Source organism: Sceloporus occidentalis, unplaced genomic scaffold (genome assembly GCF_023333645.1).
Source record: "Sceloporus occidentalis isolate IW3139 unplaced genomic scaffold, rSceOcc1.0.p SCAF_1, whole genome shotgun sequence".
NCBI classification, from domain to species: Eukaryota; Metazoa; Chordata; class Lepidosauria; order Squamata; family Phrynosomatidae; genus Sceloporus; species Sceloporus occidentalis.
In genome coordinates, this window is record NW_028316981.1 from 128,282,419 (window position 1) to 128,302,591 (window position 20,173).

General features: G+C 41.7%; 1 protein-coding gene across 2 annotated transcripts in view; it reads left to right on the forward strand.

Annotated features, from left to right (window-relative positions):
* The first annotated feature begins 8,328 nt into the window (after positions 1-8,328).
* Positions 8,329-20,173, forward strand: part of TNRC6C (trinucleotide repeat containing adaptor 6C) — a 164,402-nt gene continuing 152,557 nt past the window's right edge. The window contains exon 1 of one of the 2 annotated variants that reach the window (XM_089534920.1): positions 8,329-9,344. The gene's annotated coding sequence lies outside the window, so the exon portion shown is untranslated. Of the gene's footprint in view, positions 9,345-18,014; positions 18,098-20,173 lie in introns of those variants that run through there. The other variant, XM_089534910.1, reaches the window with a different exon arrangement.

A 20,173-nucleotide genomic window follows, 5' to 3' on the forward strand; every position in this document is an offset into this window, starting at 1 on the left:
ACTGGAAATTGACCATAGAATTACCCTGGAAGACCTACAAATGCCTAGAGAAGTGTTTTCTCTAGAAATCTCTCTAGGTCCTCCAGCATGGCTGTATGGCCAACTTTTGGTAGAGTCATGCTGAAGGACCTACAGATTCCTAGAGAGAACATATTAATTAAATCCACAAATAATCAAATTTGCAAATGTCAACACCACAAATGTGGAGGGCCAACTGTATTTACTAACACTCACCTAAGAGTTGCCATCTGGATAACCTCTGCCATCTATATTAGGAAAACTGGTAGTATTTTTCATTGTGTGTCTACTTCATGCTATGACACATATAGCTAGAATATCCAGCATTTTAAACAATACATATAAAGCCTCACCAAACTCCTGTAAAATCATACTTGGAGGTAAATCTTAATCTAAAGGTAATACTTGGCATGTTTTCTTTCAATACAGCAAAACAAACAACTTTCATCTGAGGGCAGCTTTATATATTATTTCATTTGTGACACAGCAATCATATTATAGCTTGTTAATTAGATTGTACACTGCATCAGCAATGAAGCCACATGGCTGTGCCCATTCTGTTTATATCAGGCTTTTGGCTTATGTCAGAGGCAAAATCCTTTCTAAAGGTATCAATGAAACAATCTGCTGTTTTTGCTTTTTAGTAGATTGTGGGGAGGAGAGTTGCAGGTGTTGACCTATATTTTTGAGCATTACAAAGTTGGCTCATTTTGTTAAGTAGAGCAAACTCTCTGCTGAATTTGTTGCCCAGTTCCTCCCATGTAACTTTTCCAGTAAAATTTACATAGGTTGCAGAAAGAATAATTCCTGGAATGGGTGGCTATACCTTCCCAGCCCTCTGTGTGTATACAATTCTTATATTTGATGGTTAGTACTTTTTTGAGTGAGAAAGCAAAAGGCTAGCTTCACATCTGACTCCTGAAACACTCTGCATGCATATAAATCTTGTTGCCTGGCCTAGAAAACAATTTGTTCTAGAGATAAAGCTCTGATATTCAATTTTTTTTGCGTATGGTTTTTCCTTTGCTTTGTTCTGGACTTCTCTTTCAATGGTTTTTGTGAACAATGTGGTCTCCCTCCAGTGGCAAAAATGGTTCTAATTATATTGCCATTCCTGTGAACTAGAGGCGCTGTCAGATGAATCCTCAGCATACTAAAAATAGAACGATTGTGCACTGACGGAGGAAGGGTTGCCCAGGGGTTCACACTTACCGGCTTGTTACTCTAGTAACACTTGCTATAGTATACACTCATCATATAGAGATCTGAGACCTCTTTCCTTTTGTGACAAATGTCTCTTTCACCAGAGTGTAAAAGCGCCAGCAGGCTTTTACTAGAAGTGGAAACAGAAGTGGATTGAAAGCTCTTCAGCAGAGGAAAGAAACACTCTCTTGAAAATCAAGGCTGGATACTTTTGGCCCTCCACATATTTCAGACTTCAGCTCTCAGAAGCCCTGGCTGGCATGCCATACCTTCCCAAACTTCATTGGTGTAAACCAGGATGTGTGTGGCTGAGCAACATCAGAGTGGTCAGGATGGCAAAAGTTACTAATTGGAGGAATGAACAAGCTAAGAGAGGCTGCAACAGTTTGCTTTTGCTTGAGCCTACTGGGAAGAGTAGGGTTGCCATAACCTGCCTGGGGGAGGGACAAACCCGATTTTTGGCCAGTTGGCACGGTCCCGCCCTGGTTTTACTCCATGCCCAGGTTTATCCCGGGTTGAGCTGGTTGCCGCCGCCTCCGCTGCAACAACCGCAGCCACTCTGTAGCTGCCACTGCCATTGCAGCTGCTGCTGCAGCCTTTCCACTGCCTGCTGTGCTTTGCCCTGGCCCTGCGTGCTCTTGCAGGAGCTCCTGCCCTTCAGGCTGGCTGGCCAATGGCTGGACAGCCCTCCCCTGCTGCAGGAGCCTGTGACTGTTAGCAGGGGGTGGGGCTGTTCCAGCTCCACTCTCCCCATTGGCCAGACAGCCTCAGGAGGAGGAGCGTCTCCTCTTTGGTCCCTCGCACGGGCCGAGGGCAGGAAAGAGCTTTGCCAGCAAGCTATTTTTCTTCCTTTCCCTTTTCTTCCCGTTTTTCTTCTCTTCTTCCTCTTTTTCTTCCTCTTTCCCCTCCTCCTCCTTCTCTTTGTTTTCTTCCCCTCCTTCTCTTCTTTCTCCTTCCCCTACTCTTCTTCTTTTTCCTCCCCTTTTTTCTTTTCTTCCCCTCTTCCTCCTCCTCCTCTTCTTTTTATATTTTCCCGTTCTTCTTCTTTCTCCTCCTTTTCTTCTTTCTCCTTCCCATTCCTTTTTCTCCTCCTCCCCCCTTCCTCCTCGGCTGCTACTGCTGCTGCTGCTGTTGTTGTTGTTGTGTGCCCAACTCCTTTATGACTAATGGCAACCCAGCCTCTAGCCCCCCTTCTCTAGCCCCTCTTTCTCCAACCCTCCTTTCTCTAATCCCCATATTTAACCCCCTTCTATCTAACCCTCTATCTATTTACCCCCCCTCTAAGCCCCCCTCCTCTTCTTCTCAGGGATCCAGGGCTTCTCAGGGCTTTGCCTCCATGTTAAAAAAAAAAGACTGGCCCACAAATCCCCCTTACAGTAAGTTGAGATATACCTGGGGGAAAAGAGGGGGTGAGACTTGGGGGGGTTGCAGGGGGCAAGGAGAAGGAGGAAGGGGGGGAATTGCTAAGAAGGCTTGGAACATGTAGTTTGCCGGCTCAAGGGGCTACCTGTCTATCTCAGCTCAAATGCTAAGGATGCCTGGACTTGTGCAGTTGTGTGTGTTTTGGAATTGGGGGGGGGGGTGTTTGGCCAGAAAGGGAAGTACATTTCTGCCGTCTGTCTAGGAATAATGCCAAAATGTCCTCCATTTTGACCATGCCTAAGAAACATGTGTTTATATCAATACTTTTTTAAAGCATTAAATTTTTTCACATGTCCTCCATTTTAAAAATATGTCCTACATTAGGGGCTAAATTTTGTCCTACATTGTCCTACATTTCCCCCCATTTGTCCTGGTTTGGAGGTTGACAGTTATGGCAACCCTAGGGAAGAGTAAGGTTCTGCCCCCTTCTGTCCCCTCTCCCCTGCCGAGTTAAGTGACTGGAAACTTTTTTTGCACTTTGAACTCATTTTTAAGCAATTGTGATAAGCCAGGATATAGGGGAAAGTGGGACATTTTACAAGTAGCTGAAAATGTGAGATGGCAGATTGGGACTGTCCTTGCCAAACTGTGGACTGCAGATTTACTTATCAAAATTGCCTTTATTCAGAACACATACAAAGAGAAGGTATGTTCAATGAACCTGTCATACAAGGACATCACTAGGTGATGCACGGGGGGGGGGGGGGGGAGGGGTATGGATTCATACCAGGTGACATCCTAAGGTGGGGTGAAACCACTGTTCCCCAAATATCTGCCTTTTAGCAGAAACAGGCTATGGCATTTGCCTATATCCCTTTAAAACGCTGAAGATATGCTGTGAGTGCAACAAAGCTCAGTAGGTAGAGAAAGGAGAGGCTGCAGGTTTTAACTTTATTTTATTTTAATTGTTAAATTCTTTCAAATTTTTATTTAAGAACATCACATCTTAACAAATTTTCACTTTAACCACATGGAACTATGTACGTGCAAATACATTTAGGATGATACTGTAATTTAAAGGTATAATTTTAATTTTGCTAGTTGTTTATGTCACAACTAGTGCCATTACATTTGGTGGTATATAGAAATTACAATTTATAAGTAACACTGGTACAAAAAACATAACTAAGGATTCTGTATGGTGTGGTATGGGAGGAGGCCAAGTGGGGGTGGCACCTTACCTGGTGATTCCAACTCCAGTGATGCCATTGCTATCAGTGGAAACCTTACCTAATGACAGAAAGTTTAAGTGATTCCTCAAGCCAATGGGGTAACCTAATCATAGAGTTGGAAGAGACCACAAGGGCCATCCAGTCCAACCCCCTGCCATGCAGGAACTCTCACAAAGCCTGGGGTAATGAGCAGTCCTTTGCTCCATAGCACATGGTCCCATTGGAATAAAGAAGGAAGGAGGCTGATCCGCCAGAGATCCCCTGGGAGCATACCAGGAGTAGCAGGGATGGCACTACCAGGCGGATACAGGATAAGACATAGCTGGCAAAGGTATATCAGGGGAGAGACGGGGGCAAGGCAGGTGGACGTTACAAGGCACTGGCCTACCCAGTCCCATAGTTACACCTGTACTCCTGAGTCATGGACTGGAAGACAGAGAACGAGCCACATGGTCACACCACTCCCTTCTCCCAGGGACACAGCTTGACATGTTACCCCTTTCTTTAATCAAACTTGTGTTGGAGCAAACCTTCCAAGCCAAGATGAAACTTATCATTCTGGTTTGTTGGGCATTCATAACTTGCTGCTTTCGTTGAATCAAGAAATAATGCTGAGGGATGGGATGTCAGCCTTTTCTGGATATGACTGGCAGTTACTTGTATCCCAAAGGTAGGGTGACCAGACTTGGTCCTCCTTTTCCAGGACACATCCTATGTTTTAGCCTTCTGTCCAGGAGGAATTCCAAAATGCCCTCCATTTTCAGCATGACTAAGAAGCATGAATTTATATTTATATAAGTGTTCTTACTAGATTCAAACTAGACAATGAGGAAATAGAAATATTAAGAGTTCTCATACCTGTGATCAAACATTGATCGGAATGGGGACTGCAGCCAGGAAATCAGAAGAAGATTAAGAATGGGATGGGTAGCTATGAAAGAACTAGAAAAGATCCTAAAATGCAAAGACATACAACTTAGCACAAAAGTCAAAATCATACAAGCCATTGTATTCTCTATTGCCATGTATGAATGTAAGAGCTGGACAGTCAAGAAGGTAGGAGGAACATCAACTCATTTGAGATGTGGTGCTGGAGAAAGAATGCTGAGGATCCATGGACAGCCAAAAAGACAAACAAATAAGTCCTAGAGCATATCAAGCCAGAAATCTCTCTGGATGCTAAGGTGACAAAACTTGGATTGTCATACTTTGGACGCATCATGAGAAGGCATGAATTGTTGGAAAAGACAATATTAGGAAAGGTGGAGGGAAGTAGAAAGAGAGAAAGGCCACATGCTAGATGGATGGACTTTATTAGAGACCACGAATATGAGTTTCCAGGAGCTGGACAGAGCAGTAGAGGACGGGGGCCTAGAGACGTCTCATCCATAGGGTCACCATGGGTCAAGATTGACAAGAAGGCAGTTAACAACAAAGTGTTATTAGCTTTTATTTTGTAATGGTCTACATTTTTCTTGAATATCCTACATTTTGCAGTGTTTTGTCATCCTTTGTGGTTATGACACCTCGTCTCCCAGCCCACAGGAAGTGTTGGAGTGAACACAACTCTATGCCAGCTTGTAGAGAATGTTCTTCTGTAGGTGTATGTTTGGGGCATTGGTCCAAACCTTAATTGTAGGATAGATACTGACTTCATCAGGAGGATTGATCTATATGGAGTGCAACTTGGAAAGTCCTTGCAGCCATAATGGCTTTCAGTCAGGGTGCTGTCACCAGAGATGAGGCCAAAGGGTTGCCATAGGTAATGTCAGCTCCATGCCACTCAACCTTCTTTCTAACTTTGCAAGGTTGGATCTCCCTGCTAGAAGAAAGCCATGTGGGGAGAAGGAGGAATATACTTCCATTCAGGAAAATAAAGAGACGCAATGCAATCCTATACATGTTTATTCTGAAGCCCATCACACTGAATTCAATATTCATAGCTTACAAAGAAATGTACATCCTCTCTCACTCATCCGCAAAACCTAGGCTGGATTTATATAGTGGATCATTCTTGCACATTTGCTCTGGGTGTATCCCAGTACAGATGGCGTACTGGCAAAGAGACATGCACTGGCAGTACATGCCCTTTACTGGAATGGCATTAACAGGCATATCCTACATTGGCAAGCAGTTCCTTTTGCCATACAAAGTTCCTGCAGCCCTCTGGGGGTCTCAGGTGGGAGCTTTTTCAGTCCTCAGCAAGATGCCTGAAATTAGACTTGTCAGACGTCAGGCTGTGCCCCTGATCTTTCTGTGTGTGTCTGTGTGGTGAGAACTGTATTTTAGGATTGTTTTTAGCCTCCTTTTGGAAATAAACAATGTAGAATATTTTGATGTGTTTTTAAATGTCTTAATCTTTGTATTGCTTTGTGTTTTTATGTATTTGTTCATTGCCTGGAGAGCCCTTGTGGGCTAGAAGGCAATACAGAAATGCCTTACATACATAAATAAAATGTAACTAGCTAAACTGCAGAGGACAAGCCCTTGCACAAAACAGGGCAGACCTTGGAGACAACATCTGCAGCAGAAACCGTCTGCTGCTCTTTTCCTTTTGGCCACCTTTCCAAATAACGCCACTGGGTTCCTGTGGTGGTGTTTGTTTCTTTAAAGCAATAGCATGTTGAGATGGAAGCTGGCTGGAAAGGTTATGAATCAGACGCATCAGGGCAGAGGCATGGTGCACAGCTCTATAATCTGATATATATGTGTGTGTATGTATGTATCTCTCTTATTTATTTGCTGTTGTGTTACTTCAAGTCATTCCTGACTTATGGTGACCCTAAGGAGACCCTATAGTGGGGTTTTCTTGGCAAGATATATAGCTAACTATATATATATATATTATATATAACAATATACATAGCTCTCTCTCTCTCTCTCTCTATATATATATATATATATGCCCTTATAATTTGTCATAATGAAATAACCTGGCTTTTTTTTGCTGTGGTAATTTGGAACTAGAAGACAAGAGCTCCAGGTTCAGCATAGCTGATACACACACACACACACACACACACGCACATACATACATACACACACTTGCCCTATATATATATATATATATATAGGCAAATTATAAGGGTTAATATTATATATATATACACACACACACACATATATATGTCCTTATAATTTGCCCATATATACATGTGTGTATGTGGATTATATGTGTATATGTATATAATAGTATATATTGTATTGTATATATTATATATATGTATATAATATTATATATAGGCAAAGATATAATTATTATATATTTGCCCTTATATAATATATACATGTGTGTGTGTGTGTGTGTACTGTGTGTGGAAGACAGAGCTCCAGGTTCAGCCCAGCTGAGATAGATCACATACAAAGAGAGAGAGAGAGAGATTTCTCTGCTATGCTGAACCTGGAGCTCTATCTTCTACTTCCAAAAGTACCACACCAAGAACCCAAACCCGAGCCCACTCCCTTCTCCGCCGCCGCCGCCGCCGCCGCCGCCTCCCTTCCTGGCTTGCTTTGCATCCGCGAGGCGCCCGACACCGCCTTCTCTTGCGAATGAGGGAACTCAGCGCGCACAAGATGGACGGAGGGAGGGACAGAGAACGGGCAGCGCCAGGGGACACCAAGGCTTCACTGATCTCTAGCGCGCAGGCGCAGAGCCCGAAATATATAAGTGTGTGGCGGGGGCGGGGCGGAGAGAGAGGAGATGAACCAAAGAGGGGCGTGGCTACCCCTACCCTTCCTCGCCCCTGATTGGCTCCTTTCCCCCCTTCTTATTTGCATGTCGCCGTCGAGCTTTCTTACTACCCAGCCGTCCTCGAACCACGTGACGCCAGAGGCGGGCGAGAGACTTCCTGTTTGAGGTCAGGGAAGAGGAGGAGGAGGCTCGCGACGCCGCTCCTCCCTCCCTCCCTCCCTCCCTCCCTGTTGTGGTCTCGCGCTGCCTTGCCTTGGCTGGGGCTCTTGTCAGTTAGCAACAAAATGGCTGCGGTGGCAGCAGCAGCAGCACCAGCTCTGCTCCTGAGGCGGCGGAGGACGGCGGCGGCGGCAGAGGCGGCTTTGAGGAGTGGCAGTGGGGGGCTGTGCCGGCACCTTCACTGAGCCCAGCGCTGTTTCCGCCGGAGGCCCACCAGCCGTCGTCGTCGTCGTCGTCGTCCTTCTTCTTCCCTCCTATTTCTTCTTCTCCTTCTTCTCAGGCGCCATAAGTCCCCCTCTGGATCCCTCTGGATTGGAAGGGGAGCGGCGGAGGCGGCTGGGTTCCTAACTGGGTGGATCCCCCTGAGGACTGGAGGGGACAACAGAGAGAAACTCAGCTACTGGATCGCCCCGGGATCCCCTGCGATCGAGGGAGCGCGCGAAGAGACCTAGTGGATCCCCCTCTGGAAGAGAGAGAGAGACACATACACAGGGGGAGAGAGAGAGTCCATCCTGGGCCCTGGGAGGAGGATCCCCTGGGAGAGGCACACACGACGGGTGGATCCCTCCTGGAGAAGCTAGTGGATCCCTGCGAGGTACACACAGCCTGCCTGGATCCCTTTGGATTTCCCTTTCCAGAGACTGTGTAAATCGATGCATCTGGGATGCCTCTGTGAGAGAGAGGGAGAGACTGCTCTGCTGTGGATCCCCTTTTTGACGATCCCCTTTTCCCTTTTCCTTTTCAAAAACTCTTCCCCACCCCCTTTTTTCTAATTTTGATTCTCTGTTTTGTTGTGGATGGCTTTCCGGCTTCCTCCGGTTTAATTTGCACTTTTGAAAGCGGCTGTCTAGACTGCGACGAGGCAGACCTCTCCGAAAGCCCTGTTTTCTTCTGATCAACCACAAAGCCCTCCCCTTTTATTTTCCACACTCTGTATATCCTTTCTCTCTCTCTCTCTCTCTCTCTCTGTCGATCCCTGAGCTTTGAAAATAAAAAAACCAACAACAACAAATGGTGTGCAAAACTCTAGCTCTCGGACTCCTGTAACAGCAACAACAACAACAACCGCTGGCTTTGCTTCTCCACTGGAAATAATAATATTAATAATAATAACAATACGGACCTAGCCTTGTTTTTGGAATCGGGACCTGCCTCCTCTCTCTCTCTCTCTCTCTCTCTCTCTCTGCTGCACTTCACTCCTCCTCTGGGCTGGAATCAAACTGGAGCGTGGAGCTCTTCCACTTGGATGCTGTGGGTTCCTTGGCTCCTTCACCTTCCTGGCAGGTTATTTTTGGTGATTTTTCTCCTTCTTCTTCTTCTCCCTCTTTGTAATTTGGAACGGGCATAAATATATATATATACACACACACACACACACACACACACAAAACAAACAAACACAAACCTGACTTCTTGGCCGCGTGAGATTTCGTTTTTTTCCATACTCATCATCGTTGAAAAATACGGGTACTTTTTTGTAAGAGAAGCAAAACGTCAAGGAAAGGAGCACTGCTAGTGGGACTCCCAGACATCCGACAAAATACTACTCGCTCGTTGTTCTTTTTCGAGGAGACTGAGTCGAAAGCTGCCAAAGAGCCCCAGAAGGAAGCGAAGCAAAGGTAAGAGGAGGGTGTTGCTCCCTTCTCTTGGCATGGAAGCGGGCAAAGGGCTATTTGAAATCTAAGTAGTCCAGTGCATGCAGCTCTCTCTCCAGATCACAATGCCACCCAGCCCTGCAGTATTTTTTAATATCACCACACAGTTTTAAAATGTCCCATGAAGTGTCCCTTTATAAGAATCCATCATATTCAGAGGCTAAAATATCCTGGAAGGATACCATTCGGTGCTTAAAAAGGAAAACCTACGGTTTCTTAATCGTATTTTGTGTTTCAGTAAAAATAAGTGTTCCACTTTTTTTTTAAAAGGGCAAGAAAAAGCTCCCCAATTCTGCAAACGCATTAGTGTCGAATGGTATTAGTGCATGCTGTTGGTAGCATCTCTCAGTACCATGTGATGTAATGTTTGGGAAACAGTGATAATTAGCCTTGGCAATTTGTCTTGGTTCAAGTGTGGCTGGAATGGGAAGGAAGGCTCAGTGTAACCAAGTGGACAAAACTTGAACTTCATCCTTGCCTACCTACAGCCAGCTATAAAAAGATGCCTGGAGCTTTTCCTTTTCAGAATGTAAATTTCACCTCCATTGTATCATTTAGTTATTTATTTGAGTGTGATTAAAACAAGGCAACCTCCCCCTCCCTTCATATGAAGTATGACTCAGTGGAATGTGAACTGCTAAAGAATGAACACACAAAGTAGGGCTTCACCACGAGAGAAACCCTCTCAAAGGCGCCAGTCGAAGTTTATTATGTGAAAAACCCTTACTTTCATCCCTGTCAAAGACTAAGCTGCTTAGAAGTGTCATAGTTCATGCATGGAAAGATAGGATGTAGTCTTAAAATACAACCTTCCTCACTATGGTTAATTTAAATGATGGGAAATACTAGTTGTGGAAATCATTTCAGTTGGGAATTTTGTAAAAACCGTTATTTGCTTTTGTCATTTTATAGGAAGCAAAAGGGCATTGCTCTAGTAATTGTGCGTTGTTTATTGTAGGTGCTGAAATTTAGGATGAGAGTAAAACTCACATGGGGTATTACAAATAAGAAATGGGCATTTAGCAGATGTTTTGAAAAGCCTGTAATGCTTTTTATCTTACGAGATTCACTTCTGGATCATTCATTTCTGGCTCAATGACTCCTGGCTTACAGTGTTCTGCGTGATTGTTTATATTCACATAGTACTTATTAAATTTCGGAATGCTAATAGAGAAGAGATGAACAGTTTCTCACAGGGGAAATCTCATAGTTGTTGTTTTTTCTATCATTGCTTGCTTGTACAGTATTTGTGGTTCTCATCTTAAGATGTTGATACCCCTTTCCTTACCCTTTCTGCTTACTATACCCACTTGTGAACTATTTTTAATATTCCCTTGACAGCTACCGTCATGCTTTATTAATAAAGTTATTGTAAAACATATATAGATGTAATTTAGTTATGACAGATGTGATGCTGTCCACATTGTTACCTGCCCTGTGTACAGGTTAATACACAAAGAAGATTAGGAAAGAGGAAAGCATTGTGAAGGAGATGTCTAGTAATGCAGTAACATAAATAAAGATGCATTTTTTGGTGTCTGGTGAGAAGCTGCTTTCATTGCAAAAACACATTCAAGAATAAATTGGCCCAGTGAATGGTAGAACTTCTAACAGTAGCTCTTACACTGTGAAGGTGACAAACGCAAGGGGGTTAAACTTTCCACAGTCCATTCAGTTCATTATTCTGAAAGAGAAAATGGGAGTGACTGACCAAGGCAAAGAGACCTTGGGGTTTGGGGATATATCTCAGTGAAAATATTGATCCAGTCTTGGATCAGCAGCCATGAAAAAATGTGTATTCCTTGTTGAGAATTGTTTTAAAAAGGACAGACAATAAAATTATTGCTATTGTGTTGCCTTTCTGTGAATCAGTGGTCTGACAACACTGGGAACACTGCGTACAGTATTGATGACTGCAGCTCAAAAGCAATATTGTAAAATCGGAGAACGTACCTGAAAGGGCAACCAAAATTATCAGATGGCTGGACCTACAATAAATCTCCTCAGGGTTGTAATATATGATTTTTTTGATTTTGGGGGTGGGAGTAAGGGGAGGCATGACACATGTATACATATGCTTAGGACTGAAAAAATGGACACATTCTTTCTCCCTCTCATAATAGTAAAATCTAGATTATGTGGTAAAGCTGAGTGGTGGTGGGGAGAAAAATCAAGTAAATGTGAATGCCACTTTGCACAGCATAGAGGTAAACAATTGAATTTACTGCTGCAAGAAATAGTAATATCTGCCAGTACTTGTGGCATTAAATTGGGAGTAGGTATATTCATGAAGGAGAAAGATACCATGTCACGATGACTATATACTACTTCCAGGGTCAGATACAGACTACCATTAAATACCAATTGTTGGTAAAGAAGGAAGGCATTGACTTCATGTCTTGCTGTTGTGCTTCCCATAGACATCCATTTGACCAATGTGGGAAGCCAAAATTGCTAGACCAAAAAGGCCATTGGTCTGATGCAGGAGGGCTGTTCTTGTTTCAACACAACAAAACTGTAAAACACTTTAAAAACATTATCACACGTTGTATAGTTTAATAAACTGTTAGTTCTCCCTTGTTTATCTTGATGCATATTATCACAGTGTTAGTATATTTTTAACTAAATGAGCAGAAGCTCATCAAGGACCAGTGTTCTTCTAAGCCATCATCTCTCAAGCAGTGCATTCTTTCCATTATTGAACTGACATGGCTTTGAGAAATGAAAAGGCAGGAAAACTGTATGGTGGGAGGGATGAACAGCAAGGAACTGGTCCGTATACTTATCTGTTGCCCCGAGTCCTTCGGTGAAGCTATCCCCTAATGAAATCTCTAAGTAGAAATGCCTGGTTTTGACTTCATATTATGCTCCTTCACTATATCCCGCTATAGTGAAACCAAACAGTGTTCTTTGTATTGAAGTAATGTTCCAGACAAACCTCCTGAAGCTTTTTAAATGCTGATTGCTTTGTATTGTCTGAAAGAGATCCTTAATCACAATCTCTGACCAATAGTTTTCCCCTCTGTTGCTAAGCAAAAATTGGATTTTAAAATTACTTCTGTGATTTCTTGATTTATTCCTGAAGTTGGAGCAAAAGTATGCTTATTAATCCTCTTGAGCAGATAAATATTAGGAAAGTACTTAAACATTTCAGCAATTTCTACATCTTCAAATACTAAATTCAGTATTCAATTTGTCACAAATTCAAGAATCATGTGATCAACATAGAAAAACCATAGGCCCACAAAACAGCTTTTTGAGGGTGTCTGTTTTGTGTGTGTGTGTGTGGTTAGATCTTCAGACATTTTTCCAAGGTATGAAGCTCAAGCATCAAAACAGTGTCTCAAAATTTTCATTTTAGGACACTGAAAACCCCCTTTTTATGCAAATAGACTAGTGTAGCAAAAACATTTGTCTGTATTTTCTTGTCTACTATTTAAAAATGCAAACAAATTCCCATCAGTAGAGAATTCAGCTTTATTTACAAGCGACGCGGTTGCCATAGTGATTCCTGATTTTAGAACATTTGTTTTCTAAAATTTTGATCTTCAGAAATATACCTGTTAAAACATCAAGATGCTCATGATTTGGCACACAGAATTTTTGTGGTGCGCGCGTGTGTGCATGGACACACACACACACACAAAGACAGGATGATACCTCAGAATTAGTTAGTTGCTCTGTGCAGCTGGTCTTGTTGAGATAAATATGCTCTTTTCCCAATGCTGTCATCTGGCTCCTTTCCAAAACAAGCTGGAGGAGGAGGTCAGGGGTGGGGCAGCCTTTTCCTTCAGTAAAGGAAGGCTTTCAGATGGAAAGAATTGCTAGAGAAAGTCCTTCTGAGAACACTGCAGAGTTAAAGCTATATGTGCAAATTCTTCACCTTTTAAAATCTGTTACTTGTGCTATGTTATGATTTCAGGCACAGCCCTTTAAAAATGTTTAGACTGGTACATTTGCGAATCCCCTAAATTGTGTCACATGAACCATAGAATATGGGTTCACAATCCTTTATAGTTTGTGATGTTTCAGCAGCAGCATCATAATCAGCATTGTTGCTGTTATTGACATTAAAAAAACATTAAAAACTCAGATTACAAGATAATGTCATAATGTTGGAGATAATGTTGAAGCATACCCCCTCCCCATCTTGAAGCTCCAGGAAGGAGTTCATCACTCCGTTTTAGCACTAGAGATGAATGATAAGAAACCTTTTAAGTGCCTGATGATGCTGCAGTCTAGCCAATTTAGTATCAGCTGATGCCTTCTGGTGATAATGCCTAGAGGTTTCCAGTAGCTTTATGAAGATATCAGCCAGGTCAAAGAGAATTTAAAGACCCAAAGTATTTTGTTGAATTGTAATGTGCTCTGGAAATGACAAACTGAATTATAAACTTGGCTTTCAATTCTACAGCATTTTTGTCTGTAGTGGATAAATATAGCAAGTTCTGGAGAATGATGAATCACACATACTGTTATATCTCACAGGCCAATCAGAAATTGGAAGACTGGTCCATTGATTTCTGCAGAATCTGCTGTATAGTATGTGTACAAGAGCTGGGATCCAAAGAGGCACGCTTTTGCACGGACATAGGGAGATGTTTATTTTAGTTGTTTGAGTGGTGCTATTCTGGAGGTCCCATTATTTCTGAGGTCTCTGTAGAGCTGCTGGGGGAGAGAGGCTGAAAAGCTCCCCTGTGCATGCAGAATACTCTATGATGCGTTGCATTTTGACCAAGGTTTTACATTAAAAGCAAGATTATAATTGTAGGCATTTCCTTTCATAAATGTGTGTTGCATTTTCAGCAAGCAGTATGATTCTCCAGTCATAAACAACATGTTTTATGAGTCTCTTTTAAACTCATGATCTCATTGGCTTATGTTAAGCCTGCTGTAATTGTAAGCTATTTTTGTCTTTTCTGGGGAAAGCTATTATGACCAGTGTCAGTTGTCAGCATTTGACAGCCAGTTTTTAGATTTTTATTTTCTCCACATTTCCAGAACATTAATTGTGAATGCTTTTTTTGGGTGTGGTTTTATATCTTAAGGAAAAATGTAATCCATGTACAAACTTTCACTCATGAATCATAGAGTCTGTGGCAGTGAAGTACGGTTACCAGAGTCCCTCTTGTTATATTTTACAGCTGTGGAGGGCTTAAGAGAGTGAAAGCAGTATCTGTGCTGCAGAAGTGATGTTTTATGGCTGGCTGCCCAGATTGTCTAGCTTTGCACACAGCTCTGTGGTTTGTCTTTGGAGGGCTGGAGAGGTGGAATGTATTCTTAATAAACAGCTTTATCTCTGCAGAATTGCTTTTCTCTGATTTGAAATGAGGCCTCTCTCTCAGTCCGTATCTAATTTCATTTCATATTTTTTACACAGTTTAAATTTGATATTAGATTAAATTCTTTCTAAACAAATGGCTAGGCTTCTGCTGCAGCTGATTATTCAGGCTGTAAAATCTTTGAAGAAAGACTGCTCTCAAAAATGGCCTTAGTTTTTTTTTCTAAATTAAGAGATTGATTTGCTTTGAGAAGCTTTAAACAGAATGCCACCTTTATGCTGCCTTAATGTTATAATTGTCACTTTGTAGCATAAAAGAATAACTGGAAGGACAGTAACCCTTTCTTTCCTATCTGTCATGCTAGTGTGGCATAGGGAGAACCATGCATATGGCATACTGATATTGTTGTAGCAGTCTTTCATTAGTTAATAGCTTTTGATCTCTTCTCCCTTATCTGTGATCTTCATTCAGCTCTTCCACCCTGCAGAAATAAAATAGGTTGATCCCACTTTAATGGTCATGGCTCCATCCTGTGGAATCCTGGGATTTGTAGCTTGGTGAAGTATTTAGCCTGGTTTTTCAGAGAGGTGTAGTGCCACACCAGACTACAAATCCCAGGATTCTTTAGGACAGAACCATAGCATCTAGAGTCAAACTGCTTTACTTATGCATTGCTTCCTCCTATCTTCACACATTCTTCTGCTGCTATTCTTATCATGTTTTCTGCATACAACTTGAACAAGTAGGATGATAATATGCAGTCTTGCCTGACCCCTTTGCCAATTGGGAACCAATCTGTTTCTCCAAATACTTTCTAACCATAGTCTCTTGTCCTAAGTACAGACTTCTCATTACGCCTATCAAATGTAGTGGCATTCCCATGTCTTTAAGAGCCATGCATAGCTTTTCATGATCTATTCAGTCAAAGGCTTTGCTTTGTGTCTATAAAACATATGCTGATTTTCTTTTGGAATGCTTTGGTGAGCTCCATTAGCCATCTTATGTTTGCAGTGTGGTCCCTGGTGCCTCTGCCTTTCCTGAATCCTATTTGAACAGTCTTAGATATACGAGCATCACCATATTACCAGAGAGAAACATCACAGATTTAGAACAATTACTAAAGAAGGTTGAAGATGAGAGTGCAAAGGCAGGCTTAGTACTGAACATAACCAAAACAAAAATAATAACCATGGAAGAAATACATAAATTCAACCTAGACAACGAGGAAATTGAAATAAAGTGTTCCCATACCTAGGATCAAACATTGGTAGGAATGTTGACTGCAGCCAAGAAATAAGAAGATTAGGAATGGGAAGGGCAGCTATGAAAGAACTAGAGAAGACCCTAAAGTGTATAGACATACAACAGAGCACTAAAGTCAGACTCATCCAAGCCATAGTATTCTCCATCACCATGTACGGATGTGAGAACTGGACAGTGAAGAAAACGGATAGGAAAAGAATCAACACATTTGAGATGTGGTGCTGGAGAAGAATGCTGAGCCTAATGTCGACAGCAAAAAGACAAACAATGGGTCCTTGAACAGATCAAAACCAAAAATCTCCCCTGGAAGCCAAGGCCAAGATAATGAAACTGAGGCTGTCTGATTTTGATCACATCATGAGAAGGCATGATTCACTCAAAAAGACATTAATACAGTGTGCCCACGTTATACGGGCACTGGGAAAAATGCTGACGTGCCCTGGAAGAAGTAACAGATTCCCCTGCATAAGGGAAGGGCAGACTGTACTTGGGAAAGTGCAGGGCTGTAGAAAGAAGCCTGATGGATAGACTCAGTCACGGAGGTCACAAATCTACAAGATCTAAGCCATGTAATCTGGTGTTCCAGAAGGCAGTAACTTTCCAGAATATGGAAACTGTATGCTGCCACTGGTGGTATTGTGGGGAGAGGGAGTATGCATGCATATACATGTACAGACCAGAGGGACTAGCAATCCTTTACATTTTGTTAAGTAGGCCTGTTCATTTCAAGAATTCTGGGTAACTGACATTTTTATAACTTTGGCCCGGTACATATGGGTGGGAAGCGGTGTGCCGGCGCCGATTCTAAGGTTCAGGAGCACGCAGCAACTGCATACTCCCAAACCCTAGTCCATATGGACACCGCCATTATGGCGGCTTCCTGTCCACACGAGGGCTACCATGATGACACAAGCGTGGCACAGTGTCTGCACATCGTGGTGCCACACTTGCATCATCGATGCGTGCCAGGGCATTTCGCAGCCCCTTTTTGGGGCGGGTCATTATTGTGGTTGTGCGGTTGCCACAGCAACGATACAGAGGAAAAAGGGATGGTCTCTGGCCACCCTTCTAATCTGTACAGCCCCTTGTCTTGGTTTTCCTTGAATAATATTGAGTCCCTGTGAAATGTAGCATTTCATATTGTATTTTGCTTTTCCTTTATAGTTGGTATGGATTGTTTGTGTAGTTTTTAGAAAATTTAATTTAGAACAAATCCAAAGCAATTTCTCCATCTGAACAGTTTATAAAGTGGGGAAATAGTAGTAAAGGACACAGTTTTGCTTCAGTTTTGTTGGTCTTTACTTCACCTCACCTCATTTTGTTCATTCCCCCCCCCCCAAAAAAAAAAATCTTAAATCTAGAGCCAGAAATATAATTGGAACTCTTCCCCATCAAAATAGAAGTCTGGCTCCTCTGCTTAATTTGTGTTATAAAACTTCTGAATTGCTTGTCTAATTGTATATGGTAGTCTTAGCAGAATTTCGTGTATGCCATAATTTGTCCTGATTTGTTTGTTGCTAGACTGTGGAATTAAACTTGTACTCTTTAAAAAAGTAAACTTGTACTCTTTAAAAAGCAAAAGGAGCCATACTGCACACAAATAAACAGAATTTTGTAGAAAGAGAGCAGTAAAACAGAATTGGTAGAAACAGTTTAAATGTTACAATTTCAGAATGACCCCGAGTTGTTTAGTCTGCTAATGGATTTTTAATAGGTAAAATTGCTCAAAGAGTTGCTTTCTATTATTTTTTTTAAAAAAATAATAAAACCCCACTATCATAACATTATTGTTTGGGAAGTATTCCTACTGAGATTATAAAAATAGTGTAAACTAGACTGTGTAATACTGTATTTATGTTCGTAAACTAGATATTGTTTGCATGTTGATTTTGATTACTCTGTATTAATGTTTTTGTATAGTAGTTTTTTGCAAGTTAAATTTTAAAAGAGACAGATAATACTATGAATATTTCTGCTAGCCTATGACCTCAGTCTTTTAATTTTCTTTTAAATCTGTGTGAAGAATAAATGTGCTGGAATGCTCCATTTACAGCTCGCCACATAGTTTTCATTGTCTCTTTCTGAATGCAGGTGCAGTAATAATAATGGCTGGCAAGTAGTCATATGCAAGGGCTGGCTCCCAAAGGCAATTGGTTGCACTGAATTAGATGGGTGAGAATTGGTTTGTTGGTGGGGTAGATCTGCTGTTATAACAAGAAACTTGGAAACTCTGCTATGTCCACAGTATTTTAGATTGGATAGTTTATTGGCATCTTCAGATGGCAGCAGTGTTATTCAAATGAACATTATTTTGTAGCAATGGGATTTAAATCATGTAGGCTAAATCCAACTGTTGCTAGATAAAGTAGACACATTGAAACAGTGGGATTTATTTAAGTGTTGACTCATCATTCAGCAGTTAATGCAATGAGTTTCTTTTAGTTAGAACTAGCATTTAGATTTGGGGAATATGTTGTAAGCACTTGAGGGTATCGTAAATATGAACTCGGCCAACCCTTCCTAAATTTCAACTAAAATATTAAGATTTCTGGACCTTTAAAAAAACAGATAACATATTGGTATCATATATTTTTGTAGTTAAATAGCATACAAATTCTTAGTTTGCCAGCATCAGGACACCTAGGTAGAAATTACTCCTTTTTTCAGTTTGTTGTTGTTAGATGAATCTCCCATGCTGTTGGTTTTTTGACAGAATTTATTCTGGGAGGGGTTGCATTTTCTTCCATCTGAGGCTGAGAGTGTGTGACTTGCCCAAGACCACCCAGTAAGGTTCCATGCCTGAGCAGGGATTTGAACCTTGGTCTCCCATTGTCCTAGTCCAACACTCAAAGTGCTATACCACACTTGTTCTCACAAAGGTGCATTACAGTGCTATTAATATTTCATTTTTCAAATATGACTACACAGTTTCAAAGCATGTTATCAAATATTGATTTCAGTATTACAGAATTCTCTATGTTATACTGTATAAACAGATATCTCAGACTCTATTTTGATAATTTGCATAAAGTGGAGTTTGTATGTTTTGAGGAATTCCTCAATATGTGTTGAGGAGTAAAGAGTGGCAGTGACCTAATCTTAACAGTTCTGCTTTTTAGAATAGTAGTCATGGAACAAAGTGCTGATTGCAGCAAAGGCCACAGTCTTGTTGAGTTTTGTTTGGTAGCCTTGCATCACAAAACAGTCAGTGTTGAATAGTTGTTTCAGTGATGAACTATGACCTTTTTGAATGCCTGGGCAGGGAAACTGTGGCACTAACAGCTCTTGGTACCTTCCCTCAAAGGAGTGTTGAGAGAATAGAAGGGTCGGTGCTTCTTTTAGGTTCTCCCAGGATGGACTAAGCTCTCACCTTTCACCATTCTGCTCATAGAAGGGGATGGTTCCTTTTTTGGTAAGAGTCAATACTGCACAGTAACGCTTGCCTTTGCATCCTTTTTGACATGTGCACATTTTCTAAGCCTTCCCCCCTGCCCAGGCATTCAAAAAGGTCTACCTCCTCCACACATCACATCACCACCATTTACCATAGCTTCCTCCTTATCCATCCAGCCTTCAAGGTGAGCACAAACAGTTGTGCCTACCAGAATTTTTAAAGTCCTTCGGCATCATTTTCCTTTGCTTTGTCCTTTATATTCCTTTATTACATGCCCCTATGTTTTACCTTTGACCTATCCGTGGGTCATATCAAAATCCATAATTTTGGGCCACAAACCTGAACTCAATTTATATGTGAGGTTGACTTATACACAACTGTATAAGATAACAACTCTCTCTCTCTCTCTCTCTCTCTCACACACACACACACACACACACATACACTGATGTAAAATGAAATTAGTATATGATCAGAATAAAGCATTTCTAAGGATTTATTAGAATCTAACCAGTTGTATCTATCTGCTACACTCCTCCAAGAGTGTGAATGGCTCTGCAGTTGTTGTGAAGATAAAGTAGGAGGATGACAAGCCATGGAACCTGCCTTGAGCTGACTGAAAAGAAGTGGGATATAAATATGAAAGACAAATAAACCAGTTCATGAGACAGTGAAGTGTCTGGATTTCAAATTTTGAGACTGTCAGCTGTAAAGAAGGAATGTTTTCTTCTTCAGAGGCCCCCCAATCCCCTGGGTCGCTGAATCAGTCTGTATTACCAGTGCAAATGGTTCAGTGGAGAAGGCATATAACAGAATTCCATTCATCCCAATAGAAAAATATTGTTAGTACATTA